Below are 27,326 nucleotides of genomic sequence, written 5' to 3'. Positions count from 1 at the left end.
GAATGAGCGGGAAAACTGATGCCCTCCGTCTTTATAGTGAGTGTGCTCTAACTGGTGATTGGCTGTGGTGTTTGGTGTTGTGTATGTTGATTGGTCCTACTGTGTGCCCATCAGTGTGTGTGTCTGCACCATGACATACTGGTGTATATTATGACACCGGGGGTGGTTGCAGAAGATCAAACAGATTTTGTGAAAGGCAGGCAGCTCGCGAGTAATATAAGACGGCTGTTGAATGTGGTGATGAATCCATTGAGAGCTCTGGTACTGGAGGTGGTGGTGTCCATGGACGCAGAGAAAGCATTTGAGTGGGTGGAGTCGGTACTTGTTCGAAGTTTTGGGAAGGTTTGGGTTTGGGCCGAGATTTGTGGCATGGGTGTGGTTGCTGTATGTGGCGCCAAGAGCGAGGGTGATGACGAATGATATGAGCTCACAAAGCTTTCATTTACGCAAGGGTACAAGGCAGGGGTGCCCGCTGTCACAGCTGCTGATGGCGCTGGCCATAGAGCCATTGGCCATGGCTCTCAGGGGGTCGGCAGAGTGGCAGGGGATAATGAAGGGACAGAGGGAGTATCTGGTGTCACTTCTATGCCGATGACCTTTTGCTGTATGTTTCGGATCCGTTGGAATGTATGGGAGGATTATGGGCCTGTTGGGGAGGTTTGGAGGGTTCTCGGGATACAAGCTGAATGTAGGGAAAAGCGAGGTATTCCCGGTGAATGAACTGGCACAGCGGGCTAATTTAGGGGGGGATTCCATTTACGGTAGAGAGGGATAGGTTTAGGTACTTGTGGATTCAGGTAGCGAGGGAATGGAAGGGGCTCCATAAGTGTAACTTAACGAAGCTGGTGGAGGAGGCCAGGAAGGATCTTAAGAGGTGGGATACACTGCACTTAACATTGGCGGGGAGGGTCCTAGTGGTGTGTGGTAAACCACTGTTGCACCTGTATTAGGTGATGTACAGTAGGACCTGTACTACAGGTTTGCCGGTAGTCTCTGCCTGCTGTACAAATCCCACTCGTCTGGGACTGTGACTGTCAGGCCGTTACGGCCACCGAACATTCCAACATTCTTATGCGCGATGTGTTCGTAACGGGGATTGGGTGGGACCTCATATGCCAGAGACTGTTAGAAGGGGCCATGCTTACCTAGCTGAGACAAAGAAGCTAGCACTCCCCATGACGCTTGTCTCATGAAAGATTCAGGCCTACCCGGCCAGCCGCACGGCCCACCCCTCCTACCCCTCGTCGACCCCACAGACGCCCGCCCCAGCGGGGGCCTTACCCAGCCAGTATGCCTGCGCCACATGCCAGCCCGCGCATCCCGGGGGTCCCCGACGTTACTTCTGCGGCCAGCAGAAACACCCTCGCCAACGCTGCCCGGCCCGCACGGCTCTTTGCAAAGCTTGCGGCAAAAAGGGGCACTTCGCCGCGGTGTGCCAGGCCTGCGCAGTCACCGCTATCGCCCACACCCCTCTAGTCTACACACAATGAGCTCCACCATCTGCATCTCCCCGGACCACGTGCAGCCATTGGGCGCCACCATCTTCACCTCCCGGGGCCACGCACGGCCAGTGGGTGCTGCCATCTTCTCCCCCCCCCCCCCCAGTCCACATGCGGCCTATCGGTGCCGCCATCTTGTCCAACCCCCGCAACGTGCGGCCCATGGGCGCCGCCATTTTGGCCCGCAGGATCTTCAGGCACCGCCATCTTGTCTGCCCCACGGGACATGGACACCGGCAGCATTCCAGGACCTGGGCCCCCCCAGCCTCCCCATCATCCGATGTCAGCGACAACCGACCACGACTCGCCTCAGTAACAATCGACCAGTCTCGTCCGCACAACCTGGCCACCGCATCGACCAGTGTGAAAATCAACGGCCATGTGACCTCTTACCTGCTGGACTCCGGGAGCACCGAAAGTTTCATACAGCCGGATATGGTAAGGCGCTGTTCCCTCGTGGTACACCCCGCCAATCAACGAATTTCCCTGGCCTCCGGATCCCATTCCATCGCGATCCGGGGGTACTGTACGGTCACATTCATGGTCCAGGGCGTATATTTCAGCGGCTTCCGCCTCTACGTCCTCCCTAACCTCTGTGCTGCCCTGCTCCTAGGCCTGGACTTCCAGTGCACTCTTCAGAGCCTAACCCTAAAATTCGGCGGGCCCCTACCACCCCTCACGGTGTGCGGCCTCGCGACCCTAAAGGTCGATCCGCTTCCCACAAACCCGTCGCATCCAGGAGCAGATGGTACAGCACCCAGGACAGGACCTTCATCAGGTCCGAGGTCCAGAGGTTGCTTCAGGAAGGCATCATCGAGGCCAGCAACAGCCCCTGGAGATCCCAAGTGGTAGTCGTTAAAACTGGGGAGAAACGCAGAATGGTCGTACACTACAGCCAGGCCATCAATCGGTACACGCAGCTCGACGCGTACCTCCTCCGAAGCATATCTGATGTGGTCAATCAGATTGCGCAGTACCGGGTCTTCTCAACGGTAGACCTCAAATCCGCCTACCACCAGTTCCCCATTCATAAATCGGACCGTCCATACACCGCTTTCGAGGCGCACAGTCGTCTCTATCACTTCCTCAGGGTTCCCTTTGGCGTCACTAACGGGGTCTCGGTCTTCCAAAGGGAGATGGACTGAATGGTCGACCGGTACGGTTTGCGGGCCACCTTCCCGTACTTAGACAATGTCACCATATGCGGCCACGATCAGCAGGACCACGATGCCAACCTCGCCAAATTTCTCCACACCGCCACTCTCCTCAGACTCACCTACAACCAGGAGAAGTGCGTGTTTAACATGACCCGCTTAGCCATACTCGGCTATGTGGTCCAGAATGGAGCTCTGGGGCCCGATCCCGACTGCATGCGCTCCCTCATGGAGATTCCCCTCCCTCACTGCCCCAAGGCTCTCAAACGTTTCCTGGGGTTCTTCTCATACTACGCCCAGTGGGTCCCAAACTAAGCGGACAAGGCCCGCCCACTCATTCAGTCCACCCACTTTCCCCTGACGGCCGAGGCGCAACAGGCCTTCGCCCGTATCAGAGCTGATACAGCCAAGGCCAGGATGCACGCAGTAGATGAGACGTTGCCCTTTCAAGTAGAGAGCAACGCATCGGACGTCGCCCTAGCTGCCACCCTCAATCAGGCAGGCAGACCCGTGGCATTATTTTCCCGCACCCTTCATGCCTCAGAAATTCGGCACTCATCCGTCGAAAAATAGGTCCAAGCTATCGTTGAAGCTGTGCGGCATGGAGGCATTATCTAGCCAACAGGAGATTCACTCTCCTCACTGACCAATGGTCGGTAGCCTTCATGTTCAATAACACACAGCGGGGCAAGATCAAAAACGATAAAATCTTGCGGTGGAGGATCGAACTCTCCACCTATAATTCCGAGATTTTGTATCGCCCCGGCAAACTCAACGAGCCCCCAGACGTCCTCTCCCGAGGGGGGCCCCTCTGCCAGCGCACAAGTAGACCGACTCTGGGTCCTGCACGACAGCCTTTGTCACCCGGGAGTCACACGGTTATATCATTTCATTAAGGCACGAAATCTGCCCTACTCCGTCGAGGAAGTACGGACAATCACCAGAGACTGCCAGGTCTGTGCGGAGTGCAAGCCGCACTTCTACCGGCCAGACCGTGCGCGCGCCTGGTGAAGGCCTCCCGCCCCTTTGAACGCCTCAGCGTGGATTTCAAAGGGCCCCTCCCCACCACCGACCTAAACACGTAGATTCTCAGTGTGGTCGATGAGTATTCCAGGTTCCCCTTCGCTATCCCATGCCCCAATATGATGTCTGCCACCGTCATCAAAGCCCTAAACACTATCTTCGCTCTGTTCGGTTTCCCCGCCTACATCCACAGTGACAGGGGATCCTCATTTATGAGTGATGAGCTGCGTCAGTTCCTGCTCAGCAGGGGTATCGCCTCCAGCAGGACGACAAGCTACAACCCCCGGGGAAACGGGCAGGTAGAAAGGGAGAAGGGGACAGTATGGAGGGCCGTCCAACTGGCCCTACGGTCCAGGAACCTCCCAGCCTCTCGCTGGCCGGATGTCCTCCCTGATGCACTCCACTCCATCCGGTCACTACTGTGCACCGCTACTAACAACACACCCCATGAACGTCTTTTAGCCTTGCCCAGGAAGTCCACATCCGGGTTGTTGCTCCCGATTTGGCTCGCAGCTCCAGGACCGGTGCTGCTCCGTAGGCACGTCCGACTCCACAAGGCGGACCCGCTGGTGAAAAGGGTGCAATTGCTCCATGCCAACCCCCAGTATGCCGCCAAGATACTCTCTCCCTCAGGGACCTGGCACCAGCAGGTTCCACACACACCCACCTCTCCGGGCCCGGCGCCACCCTCCCCTCCCCCGGCGCTCCAGCATTAACCCCACCAGGACCATCTGTCCTTCCCCTGCCCACGCCCGAGGATGAAGAGGATTTTGGCACACTCCCAGAGTCACTGAACATCAGGCCAGCACCAATATCGCGGACACCGCTACGCCGATCCCAGTGGAACATCAAGGCACCGGACCGGTTAAATCTCTAACTGGCACCAGACTTCAAAAGACATTTTTTTTGATCAAGTACTGTAAATATTAACTCATTGTTGTATATAGTTCTCCACCACCCCCACCGGACTCAATTTTAACAGGGGGTGAATGTGGTAAACCACTGTTGCACCTGTATTAGGTGATTTACGATAGGACCTGTATTACAGGTTCGCCGGTAGTTCAATCTTGCCCAATTGATCGTGCCTCATGGTGAAAATGAATATTCTGCCGAGGTTCTTGTTTATCTTTCAGGCTATTTATACCACTTTTCGGAATCATCTCTGACTTTGTATGGGTGGGGAAGGTGCCGAGGGTGGAGAGGACCCTGCTACAGAGGCAGAGGCAGCAGGGGGGTTTGCCAAACATGCTTCATTATTATTGGGCAGCGAATGTGGACAAGGTGCGGCGGTGGTGGGAAGGAGAAGGGGTAGAGTGGGTTAGGATGGAGGAGGAATCTGGTGAGGGGTCTCATTTGAGGGCTTTGGTGATGGCAGCGTTGCCAATGGCTCCGAGTAGGTATTCAGGGAGCCCGTGGTGCAGTCCACAGTGATGATATGGAAATCAGCTGAGGAGGCATTTTGGGGTGGAAGGGATGAGGGTGCTAACGCCGCTGTGCGAGTATCATGGGTTTGAGCCGGGGGGTAATGGATAGTGTATACAGGAGGTGGAGGGAAGTGGGGCTGGTGAAGGTAAGGGATTTGTATTTGGAGGAAGGGTTCACCAGTCTGGAGGAGCTCAGGGAGAGGGCAGAGCTGCTGAGGGGGAGTGAGTTCAGGTATCTGCAGGTTATGGACTTTGCACGAAAGGTCTAGAAGGGGTTCCCTAGATTTCCAGGATACACCCTGCTGGGGCGACTGCTGCTTCCGGATGTGATGGGCAGGCCACATTGCCCGCATGCCCGGCACAAGGTTCCCAAAACAGGTGCTCTACTCCGGGCTCCGCAATGGCAAGAATCACGAGGGCGGCAGAGGAAACGCTTCATGGACACTCTGAAAGCCTCCCTAAGTAAATGCAACATCTCCATCGACCTGGGGGAATCGCTTCCTTAGAATGCACAAACTGGAGAATGCACAAACACACACACACTCACCTCACACACACACACACTCACCTCACACACACACACACTCTCCTCACACACACACTCTCCTCACACACACACACTCACCTCACACACACACACTCACCTCACACACACACACACACTCTCCTCACACACACACTCACCTCACACACACACACTCACCTCACACACACACACACTCTCCTCACACACACACACTCTCCTCACACACACACTCTCCTCACACACACACACTCACCTCACACACACACACTCACCTCACACACACACACTCTCCTCACACACACACACTCTCCTCACACACACACACTCTCCTCACACACACACACTCACCTCACACACACACTCACCTCACACACACACACTCTCCACACACACACACACTCTCCTCACACACACACACTCACCTCACACAGACACACACACATTCTCACCTCACACACACACTCACCTCACACACACACTCTCCTCACACACACACACTCTCCTCACACACACACACACACACACATTCTCACCTCGCACACACACTCTCCTCACACACACACACACACACATTCTCACCTCACACACACACTCTCCTCACACACACACACTCACCTCACACACACACACACATTCTCACCTTACACACACACTCACCTCACACACACACACACACTCCTCACACACACACACACATTCTCACCTCACACACACACTCTCCTCACACACACACACACTCACCTCACACACACACATTCTCACCTTACACACACTCACCTCACACACACATACACTCTCCTCACACACGCACACTCTCACCTCACACACACACACACACATTCTCACCTCACACACACTCTCACCTCACACACACACACTCTCACCTCACACACACACACACACTCTCACCTCACACACACATTCTCACCTCACACACACTCTCACCTCACACACACACACACACACACACACTCTCCTCACACACACACACACACACACACTCTCCTCACACACGCACACTCACCCCACACACACTCTCACCTCACACAAACACACACATTTTCACCTCACACACACTCTCACCTCACACACACACTCTCACCTCACACACACGCACTCTCACCTCACACACACACACACACATTCTCACCTCACACACACACTCTCACCTCACACACATACACACTCTCACCTCACACACACACACACACACACACTCTCACCTCACACACACATTCTCACCTCACACACACTCTCACCTCACACACACACTCTCACCTCACACACACACACCTCACACACACACTCTCACCTCACACACACTCTCACTCACACACACACTCTCACCTCACACACACTCTCACCTCAGACACACACACTCACTTCACACACACACTCTCACCTCACACACGCACACTCACTCCACACACACTCTCACCTCACACACACTCTCACCTCACACACGCACACTCTCACCTCACACACACACTCTCACCTCACACACACATTCTCACCTCACACACACACACTCTCTCACCTCACACACACATTCTCACCTCACACACACACACTCTCACCTCACACACACACTCTCACCTCACACACTCACCTCACACACACATACTCTCACCTCACACACACACACTCTCACCTCTCACACACACTCTCACCTCACATACACACACTCTCACCTCACATACACACACTTTCACCTCACACACACTCACCTCACACACACACTAGCACCTCACACACACACACACTCACCTCACACACACACTCTCCTCACACACACATTCACCTCACACAGACACTCACCTCACACACACACATTCTCACCTCATACACACACACACTCTCACTTCACACACACATTCTCACCTCACACACACACTCTCACCTCACATACACTCACCTCACACACACTCACCTCACACACACACACACCTCACCTCACACACACACTCTCACCTCACACACACTCTCACCTCACACACTCACCTCACACACACATACTCTCACCTCACATACACATACTCTCACATCACACACACACACACTCTCCTCACACACACACACTCACCTCACACACACACTCACCTCACACACACACACTCTCCACACACACACACACATTCCTCACACACACACACTCTCCTCACACACACACACTCACCTCACACACACACACACACTCTCACCTCACACACACACTCACCTCACACACACACACACTCTCCTCACACACACACACGCTCCTCACACACACACACACACATTCTCACCTCACACACACACTCTCCTCACACACACACACTCACCTCACACACACACACACACACATTCTCACCTTACACACACACTCACCTCACACACACACACACTCTCCTCACACACACACACATTCTCACCTCACACACACACTCTCCTCACACACACACTCACCTCACACACACACACACACACACACACACACATTCTCACCTTACACACACACTCACCTCACACACACACATACACTCTCCTCACACACGCACACTCACCCCACACACACTCTCACCTCACACACACACACACACACATTCTCACCTCACACACACACTCTCACCTCACACACACACACTCTCACCTCACACACACACACACACACTCTCACCTCACACACACACACATTCTCACCTCACACACACACTCTCACCTCACACACACACACACACACTCTCCTCACACACACATACACACACACTCTCCTCACACACGCACACTCACCCCACACACACTCTCACCTCACACACACACACATTTTCACATCACACACATTCTCACCTCACACACACACACTCTCACCTCACACACACGCACTCTCACCTCACACACACACACACATTCTCACCTCACACACACACTCTCACCACACACACACACACACTCTCACCTCACACACACACACACACACACTCTCACCTCACACACACATTCTCACCTCACACACACACTCTCACCTCACACACACGCACTCTCACCTCACACACACACACACATTCTCACCTCACACACACACTCTCACCACACACACACACACACTCTCACCTCACACACACACACACACACACTCTCACCTCACACACACACACACACCTCACACACACACTCTCACCTCACACACACTCTCACCTCAGACACACACACTCACCTCACACACACACTCTCACCTCACACACGCACACTCACCCAACACACACTCTCACCTCACACACACACACTCTCACCTCACAAACACACTCACCTCACACACACACACTCTCACCTCACACACACATTCTCACCTCACACACACTCTCACCTCACACACACTCTCACCTCACACACACACACTCTCACCTCACATACAAACACTCTCACCTCACACACACACACTCTCACCTCACACATACACATACTCTCACCGCACACACACACTCACCTCACACACACACACATTCTCACCTCACACACACACACTCTCACTTCACACACACATTCTCACCTCACACGCACACTCACCTCACACACTCACCTCACACACACATACTCTCACCTTACATACACACACTCTCACCTCACACACACTCACCTCACACACACACACTCTCACCTCACACACACACTCTCACCTCACACACACACTCTCACCTCACACACTCGCCTCACACACACATACTCTCACCTCACATATACATACTCTCACCTCACACACACACTCTCACCTCACACACACACTCTCACCTCACACACTCACACTCTCTCACCTCACACACACATACTCTCACCTCACACACACTCTCACCTCACATACACACACTCTCACCTCACACACACACTCACCTCACACACACACTCACCTCACACACACACACTCGCACCTCACACAGACACACTCACCTCACACACACACACCTCACACACACACACACTCACCTCACACACACCTCACACACACACACTCACCTCACACACATACACTATCACTTCACACACACACACTCACCTCACACACACATATTCACCTCACACACGGATTCTCACTTTACACACACACTCTCACTTCACACACAGTCACTTCACACACACACTCTCACCTCACATGCACACTCTCACATCACACACACACACTCTCACCTCACATACTCTCACCTCACACACACTCACTTCACACTCACGCACCCCTCACACACACACTCTCACCTCACACACACACTCTCACCTCACACACACTCACCTCTCACACACACACGTCTCTTACCTTTCATACACTCCTCTCACTTCACGCACGCCTTACAGCTTTCACACACACTCTCACCTCTCTCTCACACAGACACTCAAACTCACTTATGCCCTCTCCTTACTCTATCACACACAAACTATCTTACCTTTCACCGACTCTGTGGCCTGCCCTCTCCCTCACTCCATGGCCTGCTTGCCCACCCTCCCTTAAAACTGTGAGCTCCTCTCTCTCCCCCGCATTGAGGCCTGCTCTACCTCCAGCTCCAAGGCCTGTTCTATCTCCCTTGTTCCATGGTCCCCTCTCTTCCCCCACCTTTGCTCTGGAACCTGCCTGGAGAGCATACTTTCCTGCTTTTTCCAATGATACACTGGTTTCTTATTGCAACGGCTGATGATAGGATCTGATTGCCTTAAAGCACTGTTCAAATGTACAACAATTGAATGAATTGAATGCCATGAGTTGGACAAGCCATGGAACCCCTTGGAACATCAGACAGAACCCCAGGCTTCTGTGGAACACAGTTTGGGAAACCCTGGTTTAAATTAAACATAACAGAGCAGCACGGTGGCGCAGTGGTTAGCACTGCTGCCTCACGGCGCCGAGGCCCCAGGTTCGATCCCGGCTCTGAGTCACTGGCCGTGTGGAGTTTGCACATTCTCCCCGTGTTTGCGTGGGTTTTCGTCCCCACAACTCAAAGACGTGCTGGGTAGGTGGATTGGCCGCGCTCAATTGCCCCTTAATTGGAAAAAATAAATTGGGTACTCTAAATTTATAAAAATAAATAAATTAAACATAACATCAAAATCCCTGGGCTGGATTCTCCGCTGGCGGGGTGCTCCGTTTTGCCGGCAGCCCGGGGGTTTCCCGATGGCGTGGGGCTGCCCCACGATGGTAAAACCCATTGACCAGCTGGCATAACGGAGCATCTCGCCGGCGCGGTGAAACAGAAATGTGGCGCGGCGGAGAATCCCAAGGTATTTATTTAAAAGCAAAATACCACAGATGCTGGAAATCTCAAAACAGAAAATGTTGGATAAGGTCTGGCAGCGCCTTTGGGGAGAAGCGGAGTTCACATTCTGTAGAAGAGCATTTAGATCTGAAATATTACCTCTCCTTCCCCACCGATGCTGTCAAAACTGCCAGGTTTATCCAGCATTACATGTTTTTATAACTCCGCTACTTATTGTTCCATCTCCAGCCACCTAACTCTTACCGACTCTCCCCTCCCTACCAGCACTGTGGGTGCACGTCCACCAGGTGGACTACAGCGGTTCAGAAAAACAGCTCAACACCTTGATGCACTATCAATTACGACGAGACGAGAGTAGAGAGTAATCGAGGCTTATTAAGCAGAGATGCGTTGCTGCCGAAATGGCTGCAGCTCGGTGAGCCCACACATTTATACTCCGCCTACTGGGTGGAGCCAGCAGGCAGGGATCTACCCCTGTACCTGTTGTACAGGAGCCTTACCGTATTACCTCTCATATACGTATTATACAAACAATGGTGACTACCACATTCACCACCTGTTACAAAAAAGAGTCCAGCGGCGGTGGTGGAAAACTATTTACATGGTATTTGAGCATTTTTAAAGAGTACAGTTTGGTGAAAGTTCACAAATTTAGTTGGTCGGGTGCCTTGATCCTCCGTTGTGAGCGCTGTAGTCACGGTGGTGTTGCAGGCGCCGGCTTGGTCGCCTGTGACTCCGGGAGAGAGTAGTCCTCATCATCATCCACGGTTGGAACCAATGGTAGGACGGATCATCCTGGAGCGGGGGCTGTGGTGAGGTACGCTGGGGGGAGGGTGGGTGGCGCTGGGGAAATTGGAGGTGGGGGGTGGGGAACCAGCTGGTGCCAGGTTCCTGGGGGAGACTGTGTCTTGGCGGCTGTCGGGGTACGCCTAGCGTCCTGTGGGTTTACATGTAGCAGTTGTACCCTTTCGACCAACAGGTCCGCCTTGTGGGTCTGCACGTATTTGCGGAGGAGGACGGGTCCTGGTGCTGCCAGCCACGTTGGGAGCGAAACCCCGGAGGTGGACTTGCTAGGGAAGGCAAGGAGACGTTTGTGGGGGGTTTCATTAGTTGCAGTGCAAAGTAGCGATCGGATAAGGTGGAGGGCGTCGGGGAGGACTTCCTGCCAGCGGGAGACTGGGGGAGTTTTAGACCGTTGGGCCAGCAGGGCGGCTTTTCATACCGTCCCGTTCTCCCTCTCCACCTGCCCATTTCCCCGGGGGTTGTAGTTGGTCGTCCTGCTCGAGGCAATGCCCTTGCTGAGCAGGAACTGATGCAGCTCATCACTCATAAAGGAGAATCCCCGGTCACTGTGGATGTAAGCGGGGAAACCGAACAGAGTGAAGATGCTACTGAGGGCTTTGATGACTGCGGCGGACGTCATATCGGGGCACGGGATGGCGAAGGGGAATCTGGAGTATTCATCGACCACATTCAGGAAGTACGTGTTTCAGTCGGAGGAGGGGAGGGGCTCTATGAAATCCATGCTGAGGCATACAAAGGGATGGTCGGCCTTCACCAGGTGCGCTCAGTCTGGCCGGTAGAAGTGTGGTTTGCACTCCGCGCAGACCTGGCAGCCTTTGGTGACCATCCTGACTTCCGCAATGGAGTAGGGTAGGTTGCGGGCCTTTATGAAGTGGAAGAACCGGGTGATCCCTGGTGACAGAGACCATCATGTAGGGCCCGGAGTTGGTCCACTTGTGCGCTGGCACATGTACCTCGGGATAGGGCACCGGGGGGCTCGTTGAGCTTTCCGGGGTGATACAAATCTCATAATTGTAGGTGGAGAGCTCGATCCTCCACCTCAAGATTTTATCATTTTTAATCTTGCCCCGCTGCGTGTTGTTAAACATGAAGGCAACTGACCGTTGGTCAGTGAGGAGAGTGAATCTCCTGCCGGCCAGGTAATGCCTCCAATGCCGCACAGCTTCAACGATGGCTTGGGCCTCCTTTTTGACAGAGGAGTGCCGAATTTCAGAGACGTGGAGGGTGCGAGAAAGGAATGCCATGGGCCTGCCTGCCTGGTTGAGGGTGGCGGCCAGAGCTACGTCTGATGCATTGCTCTCGACTTGAAAGGGGAGGGTCTCGTGGACCGCGTGCATCGCGGCCTTGGCGATGCCAGCCTTGATAAGGTTGAAGGCCTGGTGAGCCTAAGCCGTCAGGGGGAAAACTGTGGAGTGGAAGAATGGACGGGCCTTGTCTGCATAGTTAGGGACCCACTGGGCGAGGTATGAGAAGAACCTCAGGCATTGTCTGAGGGCCTTGAGGCAGTGGTGAGGCGGTATTCCATGAGGGGTGCATGGGATCGGGCTGGGCCCTAGAACTCCATTTTGCATCACATAGCCAAGGATGGGGTTTGCTGGCTGCCGCACGGCACAGGCTTGGTGTTGGCTGGGGGCAGCCGCTGGTGGGGCCCATGATGTCCATGAGGGGGGCGCCGTGCAGTTGGGGGCGTATGACTGCACATTACGGGAGGCTACCGTTAGTGAGATTGTGAGTTTCTTGGTCGCAGCGAGGTCAAGTTTACCCCCTTCTTAGAGTCGATGGCGGATGTACGCCGACCCTATGCTCGAAACAAAAGTGTCCCTAATTAGGAGTTCAGTGTGTTCAACGGCCGAAACTGCCTGGCAATCGCAGTTCCTCGCCAGGGCATGCAGGGCACGGCAGAAATTGTCCAATGACTTGAGTTGTTGCCGCATGGACAGGAGGTGCCTGGCGTAGAGTTTGTTGATCGGCCGGATGTAGTTCTCTTTCAGTAGCACCATGGCCTCAGTGTAGTTGGGCGCATTCTGGATAAGGGGAAAAATATCGGAGCTCAATCGTGTGTACGGGATCTGGAGTTTCTGTGCTTCTGAGGGTTGTTCTGTCGCTGCTCCTTTGTAGGCTTCAAAGCAAGCTAGCCAGTGGTCGAAGGCCGACGTGGCGTTGTCTGCTAGAGGGTGCAGCTTCAGGTGATCTGGCTTGATGCGTAGGTCCTTCGCTGTAAAATCTCTGCTTGATGAATTGATGCACTATCAATTACGACGAGACGAGAGTAGAGAGTAATCGAGGCTTTATTACGCAGAGATGTGGAGCCTCCTGCAGCTGCTGCCGAAATGGCTGCAGCTCGGGGAGCACACACATTTATACTCCGCCTACTGGGCGGAGCCAGCAGGCAGGGATCTACCCCCGTACCTGTAGTACAGGAGCCTTACCGTATTACCTCTGATATACGTATTATACAAACAGTAGTGACTACCACACACCTTCGCAAGGGAAATGAGAGGTAGGGCAAACAATGTTGTCCTTGCCAGTGATGCACACATCACGTGAAGGAATAAATAAACCACTGCCAGTTCCATGTTCGGATAATGATATAATTTGAGATCAGGCCCAGGGAAAAACTGTAAAACGTCTAGAAATTAAATAGTGACTTCTCTTGCAGTATAAAGAATAGCTTCCTCACAGGAGGGCTTAAAGCTGTGCCTCGTCCCCTTTGAAAAGATCCAAACTGCTTTTGATTATTAAGAAGCTGTGCTCTGTGTATTGCAGGAGACTGCTGAAGACTTTTGGCGATCAGGTATGGAATTGAGTGCTGCTGTACAGGGCCTTGGTGAGACCACACCTGGGGTAGTGTGCGCAGTTTTGACCTCCTTACATAAGAAAAGGTATTCTTGTCACCGAGCCAGTGCAGAGAAGTTTCACCTTTGATTGATTCCTGGGATGACAGGATTGTCGTCTGAGGAGATAATGGGTTGACTCGGCCTGTACTCACTGGACTTGAGAGAAATGAGAGGGGATCTAATTGAAATGTCCAAACTTCTGACAGAGCGGGACAGACTGAATGCTGGGGTGTCTAGTACAAGTGGTCGTGGTCTCAGGTCACAGGGCAGGCCAATTCGGACTGAGATGAGGGGAAATATCTTCACGCAGAGGATGGAGTTATCTACCACAGAAAGCGGTGAAGGTCAAGTCACTGAATGCATTTCTGAAAGATAGAGATAGCTTTCTCAACACTAAAGGCATCAAGGGGTCTGGGCAGAGAGCGGGGGTTTGGTGTTGAGATAGAGGATGAGCCATGATCACATTGAATGGAGAAGCAGGCTCAATGGGCCAAATGGCCTACTCCTGCTCTTATTTTGTATGATTTGTCATTGGCCTGATAGAAGCTGCACTAAAGATATGTTTATGGGCAGGACCTTTTGGATAGCGAGATTTGAGGCCCCAGAAATCTTGCCTCTGATCGTCCGGCAGTTCAGTAATGCCCGCAGCACCAATGGCAACAGTGGTCATGTCTGAGACTACAAGCAGTCCCTGAATTCTAAGTCCCGGAGTCCAGCACCAGCTAAGTGTTGCGGGGGGGGGGGGTCTCACAGCAGGAAGGGGAAGAATGGCAAGGCCAGGGGAGGGTGGACATGGGGTAGGTGAGGATTTTGATGGAGAGGTTGAGGGGAGGTGGGAGCGCCAATGGGAGGGAGGGTAGACTTTGTTGTGTGGGGGCGACGATGTGGAAAGGGGGGTCCTTGAGGAAGGCACTTCCCCCTTCCTGTGTGAGGCCCAAGCAGCGTGACCTACCGGGCTTCCTCTCTGCTCTCTGAACTCCACCTACAAGACTTAAATTGAAGATCCTTAATTGGGGCGTGGGCTATCTGAGGCCTCACCTCCCCAATGTAAAATTGCGGACAGGCCAGGGCAAGAGGAAAGGTAACTGGAGGAGCACCTGGTGAAATCTATTGGCCTGCAAACCCGGCAGACTGTAAAATTGTGCCCAAAATCTGAAAATGATTACAAGGGCAACAATCTTATTGAAAGGATGAACAATGTCAATAAGTCACAATAGCAAACAGTTCTAAGCCTGAAACCAATTTGAGCCTCCGCAACATTTTCCGGTAACTTCCTTAAAATAACTCCTGCTGCCTCCAGTTGTGAGGCATCTTGCCCTGTGGGTGAGAGGGAGCCTTGTCAGTAAGTATGGCTCAAAGTGGTTTTGTGTTGTGTTTGTTGTGGAACTGTGTGAAAGCGTGAAATATCACGGTTTTGCCTTCGGGGCCTTCTGCTGACAGAGGGACTGGATGCGGTGAGTCTGCCTGAACTTAATTTATCTAGCCATCGGCATTTCACTGATGGTGGAGAAACACCCCCCCCCTCCCAGCTACTTGGGGAGGCTGCCTCCCAAATCGTGGTGCCCTGCCAGCGACAATGAGCTAAAGATGGAGCTGTGGGCAGGGAAGGCAGCATCCGGAGATACAATTACCTGTCCAGAGAGATCCACCTTCAGCTTGAACTTCTCATATTATTTTTCTTACCTGCCTAGCTGCCGAGGTCTCCTGCATTCGTCAGAAGAGACCACCTCTCCCGGTGGCTCTGCTGAGATTGCAGAGCTGCAGGTCCTCGGACGGATGTTGTATTATGTGCCTGCAAACCATTGGAACGTAAAGATCCCCGGCAGAGCGAGGGTTCGCGTGGGATTAGAGAGTTGCACCGCCCATGATGTGATGTTGTTGTCTGGTGAATTATCGGACACTTCGACCAGTTTACTATTAAAAACGTTTACCCAGTTGCCCTTACTTATGAGACGCACAAAGGCCAAAAACAGGTTTGCGGGTTAACCCAATTTTATTCACAAACAACTCTTAATACTCTGGTAAAACAACTCTTAATCCTAATTAGATACCTGTCTGAAACCACAATGCTACCCACGTCGATGAAACTTGATCGAGCCACTGGGTCCAATTCACCGTGCTGTGTCAGCTCTCGATCTCAGGGCCTTCTTTACGAAGGTGCTCTCACAGGATTGCAGGGGTGGGATCGAGTCTTTGTTGGGGGTGGTCTTCAGATGTCCCTACTTATCCCTCTCATCGTGCCCTTCTAGAAGATTCTCTGGCCTTCAGCCAATGAGGTCACTGGGCGGGAGTCGCAGCACCCAATGGAGTTGCTGATTCCAAATATGGAGGATGCCAAGAACCCCCACAAGGGATCACCCTCAGGTGCACTGGCCACACGTAACCCATTCCCAAATATGGTAAAGGCGGGAATGCGAGGTGCCAGAGAGTATGGGCGACACTGGGGAATACACAATTACTTGCCTCTGGCAAGTTGATTTGAACTTGGCCTGTCCAAATTCCCATCAGGCCTGGCTGCAGAGGCTATTGGCTGCAGTTTAATTTAGGATGCTCAATTCTGTGTCGGGCCTAGTTTCTCAGGCCGTTGGCCATCTGATCACAATGTATAGAGCCACATGGTAAAGAGAAACTGCACTATGCTTGACAATATCTGCGATCTTTAAATTGTTAGAGCTAAACAATAAGCGGTTCATGTTTAAATATACAACTCTCAATATCTCATCATTTGAAAGAACCCACATTACAACAACAGACAGCCCACCCGCCATTCTTTGTTTTAATAAATATTTTTATTAACTTTTACAAAATTTTAAAAATATAAATTACAGTATACCTATTTCACTAACAATCCCTTCCTCAACCCCAAAACAATTAATTAAACTAAATTTAACCTTCTCTCGGTTCAGAAACTCCATTGAATCTCCCAGCCATATTGAGGCACAGGGTGGAGAAGCTGACCTCCAACCCAATAGGATCTGTCTCCTCCCCACCAGCGAGGCAAAGGCTAAGACACCTGCCCCTGCCCTTGCCTGGAGCTCCGGCAGGTCTGACACCCTGAATATGGCTCCCAGGGGACTGGGTTCTAGGTTCAACTGTAATAATACCGACGTGGTGCTAAAGAAGGCGTCCCAGAATTTCCTCAGTGACAGGCATGACCAAAACATGTGTGCATGATTGGCCGGCCCACTCCCGCATCTGTCACAAATGTCCTCAACCCCTTCAAACATGCAACTCACTCTTGACTTCGTCAAATGTGTTTTGTGAAACTACCTTCAATTGTATTAGTGCCAACATTGTGCACGAGGTTGATGCATTTATCCTCCAAACATTTTGCACCAAAGCCCTTCTTCCAACATCTCCCCTAATTCCTCATCCCATTTGGCCTTAACCCTACCCGGGGATTCATATCCTGCTTCCATAATTCTTTTCATAAATAGCAGAGGTAACTCCCCCTTCTATCCCCAAGATCATCAACAGCTCCTCCTACAAAGGAGAAGGGTGTAAAATTGCGAACATCGGTTCTTAAAGTGACATCCTTTGGTAAAACTTCTGAGCGGGTCCCCCTGCTGGCAAGTGCCTGCTTGGGACCTGCCCTGAAATCAAGGTCTTGAAAGCCTTGTAAAACCCAGGCCCAGTTTTCAATCTCTAACTGAATGAAAGAGCTTGTTAATTATTCGCTTTATCCAGCAAGCTGATTTTTAAAAATAAATTTAGAGTACCCAATTGTTTTTTTTCCCCAATCTTTGGTTTGTAGAGGTGAGGCCCATGCAGACACGGGGAGAATGTGCAAACTCCACACGGACAGTGACCCGGGGCCGGATCAAACCCGGGTCCTTGGCGCCGTGAGGCATTGGTGCTAACCACTGCGCCATCGTGCCACCCCATCCAGCAATCTGATAAAAAAAATTTTAAAGCAGCATTATGAAGATAAATTTTTAAAACGACAACTTGTAATTTTGTGGAGCAAGCTTATCGATCAATCAGGACTCGCTGAGCAATGGTTCCATTTGAATATTACAGAGATGTTTTTGCAGTACTGGAACAACATTATCAATTGCAGCATATACAGTCTATGCATTTTAAAATGTAAATGAGATATACAGATATTAAAGAAGGACTAGTGAAAGATGCACGCTGGTTGGAAGCTATTGCTGTGAAACACACATTCTCAACACTAAATAGAAAGGAATGGGTAAAAGTTAGGTTGCTGTCTGCTCTGGTGACCATTCCACCGCCCAGGTCAAATAGGTTCTGCAAAATGGTAAATCTTTGATCCACTAAATGCTTCAATTTTAAAATGGTGTCATCTAATTAAATACATCTGTGACACTGTGAATAATAGGAAGAGTGCATGGAAATAATTAGTGCTTCCTGTGCCCTGATGTTTTATGTGCCATCTGACTCTTTTCCTGCTGACTTAGTGAAGTGGCTGTCCCTACTTTTCAGCCAGATGTTAGTCTGTGAAAGTCTTAACAGAGTAAGGCCGTGCAGAAGTATCTGTGCAGCTGGCTCATCCTTAACCGGTGACCAATGCAGTATTTGGCAGAGGTAAGCTGATATTGGAATACAAGATGCAATTTATTGTTTGTAATTGCACGTTATCACTACTTTAGTGCAGTCTGCTTGCTTGGGTCCGTAGCAATGATGAATTGTATCAAGCTTAATTCCCCATGCAGACGGATTGCTGGTACAGATTCAACTCCCTCTCCCGTGCCTTGACCGGTGATGATAATTTGAAACATAACTGGGAAAGATTATTCACTGTTGTTAACAGTTCAAAGTCACTGTAGACTAAAGATTGATTGAGTGCAAGACGACGTCAGGATGTTTGCGTTAAGACTTTGGGGGAAGAAAGTGGTTCAGAAAAGAGCTTCAGGAAGGTTTACATTTGCCATTTGCCTGTTTACTGAATGAGACTGGGTAACAACATTTTGTTGTCAATGAGTCTGGGCGATACCCTTACTTTTGGCAGCAAAATGTGCTTACAACTTAGTTTAAAAGCGAAACAGACAAAATGATTTGGAGCAAACTGCATTCACAAAAGCGGCTTATTGTATAGTTTTTTTTTTGTGTGTCCACAATTGTACATCATTGTTTTCAGTCAGTAACAGGAAGGACGCAGTATTCCTGCCTCGTTGGCTGACTTGCAGCTGTAGCGATGGAATGTATTGCTAAAGTCAAGCTGTGGGTGAGGAGAAACAGAAGCTCTTCAGGAAATAAAAAGACCAGGAAATTGGCCCACGTAAGCTGTTTAACTATTTGTTTCGAGTCAAATTGAAAGTTGCCTCGCTGATCTAGTTAACCATATGTTTTGGGTGGATTTTACACCGCTGGTCAAGAAATAGGGATACAATGCAGTAAGTTTTGGAATGGACTGTGTATGATTCTGCAGTAGGATGATCAGTTTGTGAAATAGCATTGATTTGTTTAACTGGGCTAGTCTCAGAAGAAAGTGGTCTGTCGTGACTTAAGCAATCATATGTATATTTGAGTGCACAGATTTTTTAAAATTAAAACCGAGGTGCGTGTGCACAAGGCAATATCAGTTTTGGAACTATATTGGATATTAACCATTTTGTGAATGTGAAGGAACTGCAGAGCTTCAGCTACAAGTCTATCTTTGTCATCTGTATGTGCTCAGCGTGGCTTAGTTGGCAGGATTCTCACCATAGAATCGAAATGTTCCGAACTGAATCCTTGAGTATACATCTGTGCTTATAGTTGAGTGGAGTACTGTAATTACCTTGCACTGCTAGTGACTACATGTTCTGGTTTGTCTGGACTTCAAAAATCCTGCGACACGGTAGCACAGTGTTTAGCACTGTTGCTTCACAGCGTCAGCGTCCCAGGTTCGATTCCCGGCTTGCGTCACTGTCTGTGCGGAGCCTGCACGTTCTCCCCTTGTCTCTGTGGGTTCCCTCCGGGTGCTCCGGTTTCCTCTCACAAGTCCCGAAAGACGCGTTAGGTGAATTGGACATTCTGAATTCTCCCTCCGTGTACCCGAAGTGTGGGATTTTCACAGTAACTTCATTGCAGGGTTAATGTAAGCCTACTTGTGACAATAATAAAGATTATTATTATTATTGAGGAAGGTCAGGGAGTCGCTCCGATGCCCGGACCAACAATCCAGCCTCAGATCAACATGAGCCAAATAGATTACTCAGCTCATTGCTGCTTCAGAGTGGGAGGCCAGTAATGTTTAGGTTGTGTGCGGTTGCCCTGAAAAGGGACAGCAAGTCAGCTTTTTGATACAAAACTGCTTTCCCCTTCTCAACTGAAATGTCCGCATTTCTAATTGGCAAATAGGATTAGATAGCTTGAACATGAACACGACTGTAGATACATAGGCCGGCGGGCTGGAGTTTCGATAATGGAATGACAGCTGCATTTAAACAATCAATGATTTTGAATTAACTTATGGGGCACAATTCTCCGCCCCCCCACGGCGGGTGGGAGAATCGCGGAGGGGCCGGGCGAGTCCCGCCACACCGTCCCGGCACCCGCACGCGATTCTCCCACCCCCCCCCCCAAAACGGCACGCCGCGTTTTACAACAGGCCACTCGGAGAATCGCCGGTTGCAATGGGTGAGCGGTGATTCTCCGGCCCGGATGGGCCGAGCGGCCTGCCCAAACCGACGGGTTCACGCCGGCGCCAACCACACCTGGTCGCTGCCGGCGTGAACAGCGTGCGAACGCTGTGGAGGCGGCCTGTGGTTGGGGGGGGGGAGGTAGGATCAAACACCGGAGAGGCGCTCAGTAGGGGTCTGGCCCGCGATCGGTACCCCCGATCAGCGGGCCGGCGTCTCTAAAAGATGCCTTTTTTCCTCCGCCGCCCTGCACGATCAATCCTCCATGTCGTGCGGGGCGCCCGCGGGGAGGACGGCAACCGTGCATGCACAGGTAACGTCATTTACGCAGCGCCGGCGCTAAGGCCTGGTGTGCGTAAATGACGCGGCGCCGCTCCTAGCCCCCTGGGGGTGGGCGAATAGGGGGTGAGGAGTGGCCTCCGACGTGGAGTGAAACACTCCAGCTTTCACTCCGGCGTCAGCACTTAGGGCGGAATTCTCCGCTCCCGCGAAAAATCGGGTAGGCCGTCGTGAACTCGGCCGAGTTTCACGATGGCCTCGGAGGCCGCTCCTCGCATCTAATTCACCCCCACCTGGGGGGCTAGGAGCGGCACTTCGTAAATCTCGGCCGCCGGGCCTTGACGATTGCGTCAAGGAGCCCTGCCGAGAATGACGCGACGGCGGCGCCTATGTGATGTCAGCCGCACATGCGCAGAGTGGCCGGCTCCGACCCATGCATGCGCAGCTGACATCACAACGACTGACGGCTCCAACCCGCGCATGCACGGTTGCCATCTTCCCCTCCGCTGCCATGCAAGACGTGGTGGCTTGATCTTGCGGGGCGGCGGAGGGGAAGAGTGCATCGCTTGGAGACGCCGGCCCGACGATCGGTGGGTACCGATCGCGGGCCAGTCCCCTCCCGAGCACGGCCGTGGTGCTCACTCCCCTCTACGCCCCCCCACAAGCTTCAAACGGCACTTTGGCGGCCATGTTCACGACGGCAGCGACCAGGTCGCCGTGAAAAACGGCGAGCGGCGATTCTTCTGAGCGGGGCGGTGGGAGAATCACGGGGGGGGTGCCAGGGGGGCGATTCTCCCACCCGGCGTGGGAAGCGGAGAATTCCGCCCTTAGTCTCCCGTTGGGAGAATTGCGCCCATGGTTTATAAAGCATCCGGAGATATTCTGAAAGATGTCACGTGGCACTAAATAAATGCAAATCTCTGACTGCGTTTGAGTTGCAGTGGAAATGTATGTTTTATGATCTGGTAGATCTGCAGATCTGTGAGAAGCCAAACTATCCGGTTAGTTCATCAGCTTTCCAGGGCTGGTTAATATTTATTTCACTTCTGGTGCTTTTTTGTGATGTAAAGGCAGCGCTACAGATTGTGGAATTCTCAAATTGAGTTGCTGACAGGACTACAGGTTCTCACAGCAATGCACTATTCATTGTCCTTTTATTGTATACAAATCACTGCTGTCATCAGTGGGAATTGAGAATAACATGTCTGATCCAAAAGATCTGGACAAGTTAAAAACATATGGAACTGTCCTTTAAAACATCTTTATAATCATCTAATTCTGACTGAGCGTATACTGGCTGATCGTAAATCAGTAAAGTGAAGCCCAGGTAATTATCCGATAAATGGTTTGCTGAAATGTTTAAAACCGAGCAACATAAATGACTTCCTCATGCCTACCCAATAACATTAAGATAGGTACCATTTTAAAACTGCAATTTCCCCCTTTCATGCTAAGTGAGAGAAATTTCACAAGCGGGATTCTCCATGAGCCGACGTCCAAATCGAGAAAGGCGATTGGACGGAGAATCGGTTCTGATGCCGAAATCGCGGCGGGCACTAATTTGACGGCAAATCGCAATGCTCCAGCACCTCGACAGCGGCGTCAATGCATTTCGGGACACACGTACAGTAGGCATCGTTTGCATATCATTAACGAGCCCGACCCGGTATTCTCCGGGGCCTCCGCCATTCACCACTTCCGATGGGCTGAGTTCCCGACGGCGTGGTTCACTTGTACTTTTCAAAATCGTGAAACCGACGTGGCAACTGTTGAGGGTGAGAGGAGGTACGGAAAGTGCCCAACGTCACCATAGTTTGCTGACAGTTGTGGCGCTGGCTGAAGGGCTTCTGCCATGGCCGAGGCGGTGGGGGGGGGGGGGGGGGGAGTATTGGGGAATGGCCAGGAGGTGGGCTGTGGGGTCGGGATCGATGGGCACGGAACACCATTGCCGCAGCCGGCAAGGCAGCCATGCAGCTGCGCACACCGCTAACAGCCCACTTTGAACTTGGTGGCACGGGTCGTATCGATGTCTTCCCAGGGCACCTCCCCATGGCGCCATTTGGCCCCAGCTGACCCATCAGCCCTATGGGCACGCTTCAGTGCAACCAGTGCCATCTTGTTGGCTGGGGTGAGTGTGTGTAGGGAGTGTAATGGTATATACGCTGGAGCTTGTCAGCCTCCCGAGTGTCAATCACGGACCTGGCGAATACTGCACTGTTTTACATTGGAATTGATTGGGTTCCACGCAGCACCGGTGCTAGCCCCTCAATGGTAGCAGAACCGGTCTAGTTGCGTCGCCGGTCTGTCTGCCGTAAAAGTCTACGGATTCTGAGTTGGCGTCAACCCTTAGTCTCAGAAATGGAGGATCCTGCCCCAGAGATCCGGATAATCTGCAAGCACCTGGTGGCTGTATTGCAGAGGCTAAAAAAAAAAACAATGACAGTGTGAAAGCCGGTGACATTAGTGTTTGCACTATCGAATGTCAAGTGGTAGGCCGCCAAATGACCAATATGTAAACCCACGTGAAGCCACGAATGGTGTACGATAGTGGAGGTACAGTCATGACCCGCAGGCCTACTATTTTCATAGAGGTCACATGGGGAGGCTGGGAAAGCAATGTACATGCTGCCCATCCCATACACTCCACATGTAACTATTCCATTCTAACGTAAGCTGACAATGTTTCAGCCCATGAGGCAACATGTCAATGTTATATAAGGAAATGCAAATTTTTTCACTTGAATTGTACTGATGTGTTAGGCGGGTTGGTTCGACGTTGACTGCAACTGGATGCAGGGAAGCTAGAAACAAACGTCTAACACCGGAGATGATCCCAACACTGTTTTATTTAACTATGAACTGCTGTACATGTTCAGCTGTGGGTTGATACTCTACTAATCCTACTGATGACCCCTTACTGGCTCGACCAGACTTACTAGCTACCGCATGGTAATAGTGCCCACTAACTTGTGCACTCTGACTGTCTCAGTGTCTGGGTCCCGAAAAGAGTGGGAGTCTTAATGCCCTGTGGGCTTTATGGCGGTGGTGTCCTGTCTGGTGATTGGTTGTTCTGTGTCGTGTGTTCATTGGTCATCCTGTGTGTCAATCACTGCCTGTCTGCATCTCATTATATACATGAGTGGATATTATGACATGTACTTGCCAGTATCAACCAGGAAAATGAATTTGTAGCTCGTTGGAAGAAATGGTGTCAGTTAAGGGGTGTGAGTGAAACCTGTTAGAACTAATAAATAATAGCTAATTCAGTGTTGATTTCTCTGACTGTTGGCTGTTCTCAAGGGAAGGTTTAAGGTGAGCTGATGATTTCAGCGAGTTGAAGCTGTGGGTTTATTTGTGGTGGTGTTTGTCTCTCAATAGGTTATATACTGAAAATGAGCTACTAAAATACAACTTTAAATATGTTATGCCACGAGTGATTTTTTTTTGGAGCACGCCTAGCTATTGATTAATATAAAATGAAACTTTCTGAACAACTGCACTTTAGAGAAAAAGAAGATAATTTTCTGGCACAATGGGGGCGATTCTCCGCACTCACGACGGTGCGGAGAATAGCGGGGGTCGTAAATTTTTACGGCTACGCTAGTCTGACGCCCTCCCGCTATTCCCCCCCCCCCCAACGCCCGCCTCCCGACACGAATCGCTGCCCGCCGTTTTTTTACGGCGAGCAGCGATTCTCAGCTGGCCGATGGGCCGAAGTCCAAGCCCTTTACGACCGTTTTTAGGAACGTCAAACACACCTGGTCTGACCGTTCGTAAAAACGGCCGTAAAGTTGGGATCTTGGGAACCATGGCACCGATTGGCACGGCAGTACCACGGCCGTGCCAAGGGTGCCATGGGCCCGCGATCGGTGGGCACCGATCGCGGGCAGCGGGTACTTACCCCGCGCACTCTTTGTCCTTCCGCCGCCCCGCTGTATCCATTCGCGGGGCGGCTGAAGGGCATCCCGGCCCGCGCATGCCCGAGTTTCACGCAAATGCGCGATGACGTCATCCGCGCATGCGCGGGTTGGAGTCTTCCAATCCGCGCATGCGCGGCTGACGTCATGTGACGCGTCAGCCATCGCAAACTCTGGCAAGCGGGCTTAACGAAATTCGTTAAGCCCGCGATGCCGGAGTTCACGGCCGCGGCATGCTAGCCCCGACCGGGGACCAGAATCGGTTCCCGGTCCGGGGGGGGGGGGGGGGGGGGGGGGGGGGGGGCGGAGGCTGGCGTCAAACCCGCCCGCTTTTGACGCCAGCCTCACGATTTCTCCCGGTTTGGGAGAATCTCGCCCAATATATTTCATCCGACCATTGCTGCTACTGTATTTGCAATGCAACGTTTGGGAAATAAAATAGTGATCAGTTTTAATTAATTGCAAAAAGTACACCTTTTAGACCTTGCACGAGTTTACTGTTATGATATGTGTGCCTATTCACGTTCTATAATTTTGGTGACGCATTTTCTGTCTGCTTGCTTGTGGTAGGGGTGTTTTTGTTCGTCAGACAGAACTAGGGGAAAACCCACACTCTCCATATTAGAATGGTCAAGATCCACAGGGAAAGTGTCGCGGGGCTTCTGGCACCAGGTGGTGATGTTAGGGAGAGCACCGAGCAAGGGGGACTGGTCGGCCGCTGCAGGCAGCATTGTATGTCAAATAATTAGGGGCAGAGCCAAATGTCATGAGGCAAGGGTGAAAGCAGCAAGGACTAATTCAGGGTTTGTGAGTGGCAGCGTGGCAGGAGTTTAGGGCAGCTTGAATCCCCCGAGGGTGACTCAGGAGCCAGGAAGGGGATTAGAAACCTAGTCAAATGGACTGGCAGAACCCCCGAGTGTGGGCCACCTCATGAGGGCAAGAATGAGACAGGACAGGACTGCAGCCAGGAGCTGGGCAGCGGACAAAGCCTGAACAAGCCCGGTGAATGACTCAGTTGTGGAGCCGAGGCCCTGAATTAGACCGAGATCTGAGGCATCAACAGAGAATATTCTGTGGAAGTTACTACTGGGAGTGACACATTCCCTCGAGGGTGATGACCACTTTGGTGGCAGTGAAATAAGCAAACCTGGCTTTGTAACCTTTGTGCAGCCCACGTGCTTAAATCGCATGTTACCTAAGGCTACATGCAGGCCCACAATCCCACTTTGTATTTGTGTTGTGGTGTAAATCAGTCTAAGTGGGAGTCAGGGCCCAACCTGTCCGTACCGGAAAGGAAGCAGACTTAGGGCAGGATTTTCTGGCCCTTCCCTCTGTTGGGACCTTTCTATCCCGCCGAAGGTGACCTCCCGTGAAAGGTCACCAGGCGGCGTGGCCGTTGGGCAATGCAAATGGCCATGGATTTATGCAGAAATGGTAGATTCTGCCGGCGGCCAATGGTGAACTGCTTTCACCACGAGAAAACCTGATACGAGGAAGCTAGAAGAATCCCGGCATTGGTCTCACTGGAGGAGGTTGTCTCACTCTGCTTTGCTTCAAGGTCAATTCAGACCTTGGCACCTATTGACACTTGGCAAATTCAGTGTGACTATAAATCCATTGTGGGAGGGGTGAGGCTCCTGATTATTCACCAGGACCAGAACAGGGGCACAGGGGAAATGGGAAAATGCCTGCTTACATATTTTCTGCGCGTTTCCACCAAGTTATGGTGGGAGACTAGGGGCTACCTGTGGAAATTTTACCTCATCGTGATAGTGTGCAGTAAAGTTATAACATGGAACCATTGAATTCCTACAGTGCAGAAGGAAGCCATTCGGCCCATCGAGTCTGCGCTGACCCTCTGAAAGGGCACCCTACCTGGGTCCACTCCCCTTCCCTATCTCCGTAACCTAACCTGAATATCCCCGGACACTAAGGGACAATTTCAGCATGGCCAATCCATCTGACCTGCACACCTTTGGACTGTGGGAGGAAACCGGAGCACCCGGGAGAAAGTGCAATAATCCCCCCTGAGGCCGGAATTG

At 51.7% G+C, this 27,326-nt stretch overlaps 1 protein-coding gene across 2 annotated transcripts in view; it reads left to right on the top strand.

The window, feature by feature from the left end:
• Positions 1–18,911: 18,911 nt before the first annotated feature.
• The window catches only part of LOC119972756 (coiled-coil domain-containing protein 102A-like), a 568,320-nt gene continuing 559,905 nt past the window's right edge, over positions 18,912–27,326 (top strand). The window contains exon 1 of one of the 2 annotated variants that reach the window (XM_038810080.1): positions 18,912–19,049. The gene's annotated coding sequence lies outside the window, so the exon portion shown is untranslated. Of the gene's footprint in view, positions 19,050–19,672; positions 19,744–27,326 lie in introns of those variants that run through there. The other variant, XM_038810081.1, reaches the window with a different exon arrangement.

Source organism: Scyliorhinus canicula, chromosome 10 (genome assembly GCF_902713615.1).
Source record: "Scyliorhinus canicula chromosome 10, sScyCan1.1, whole genome shotgun sequence".
Classification (NCBI taxonomy): Eukaryota; Metazoa; Chordata; class Chondrichthyes; order Carcharhiniformes; family Scyliorhinidae; genus Scyliorhinus; species Scyliorhinus canicula.
Note: the sequence above shows the minus strand (reverse complement) of the source record. Positions and strands in the feature narration are given on the sequence as shown.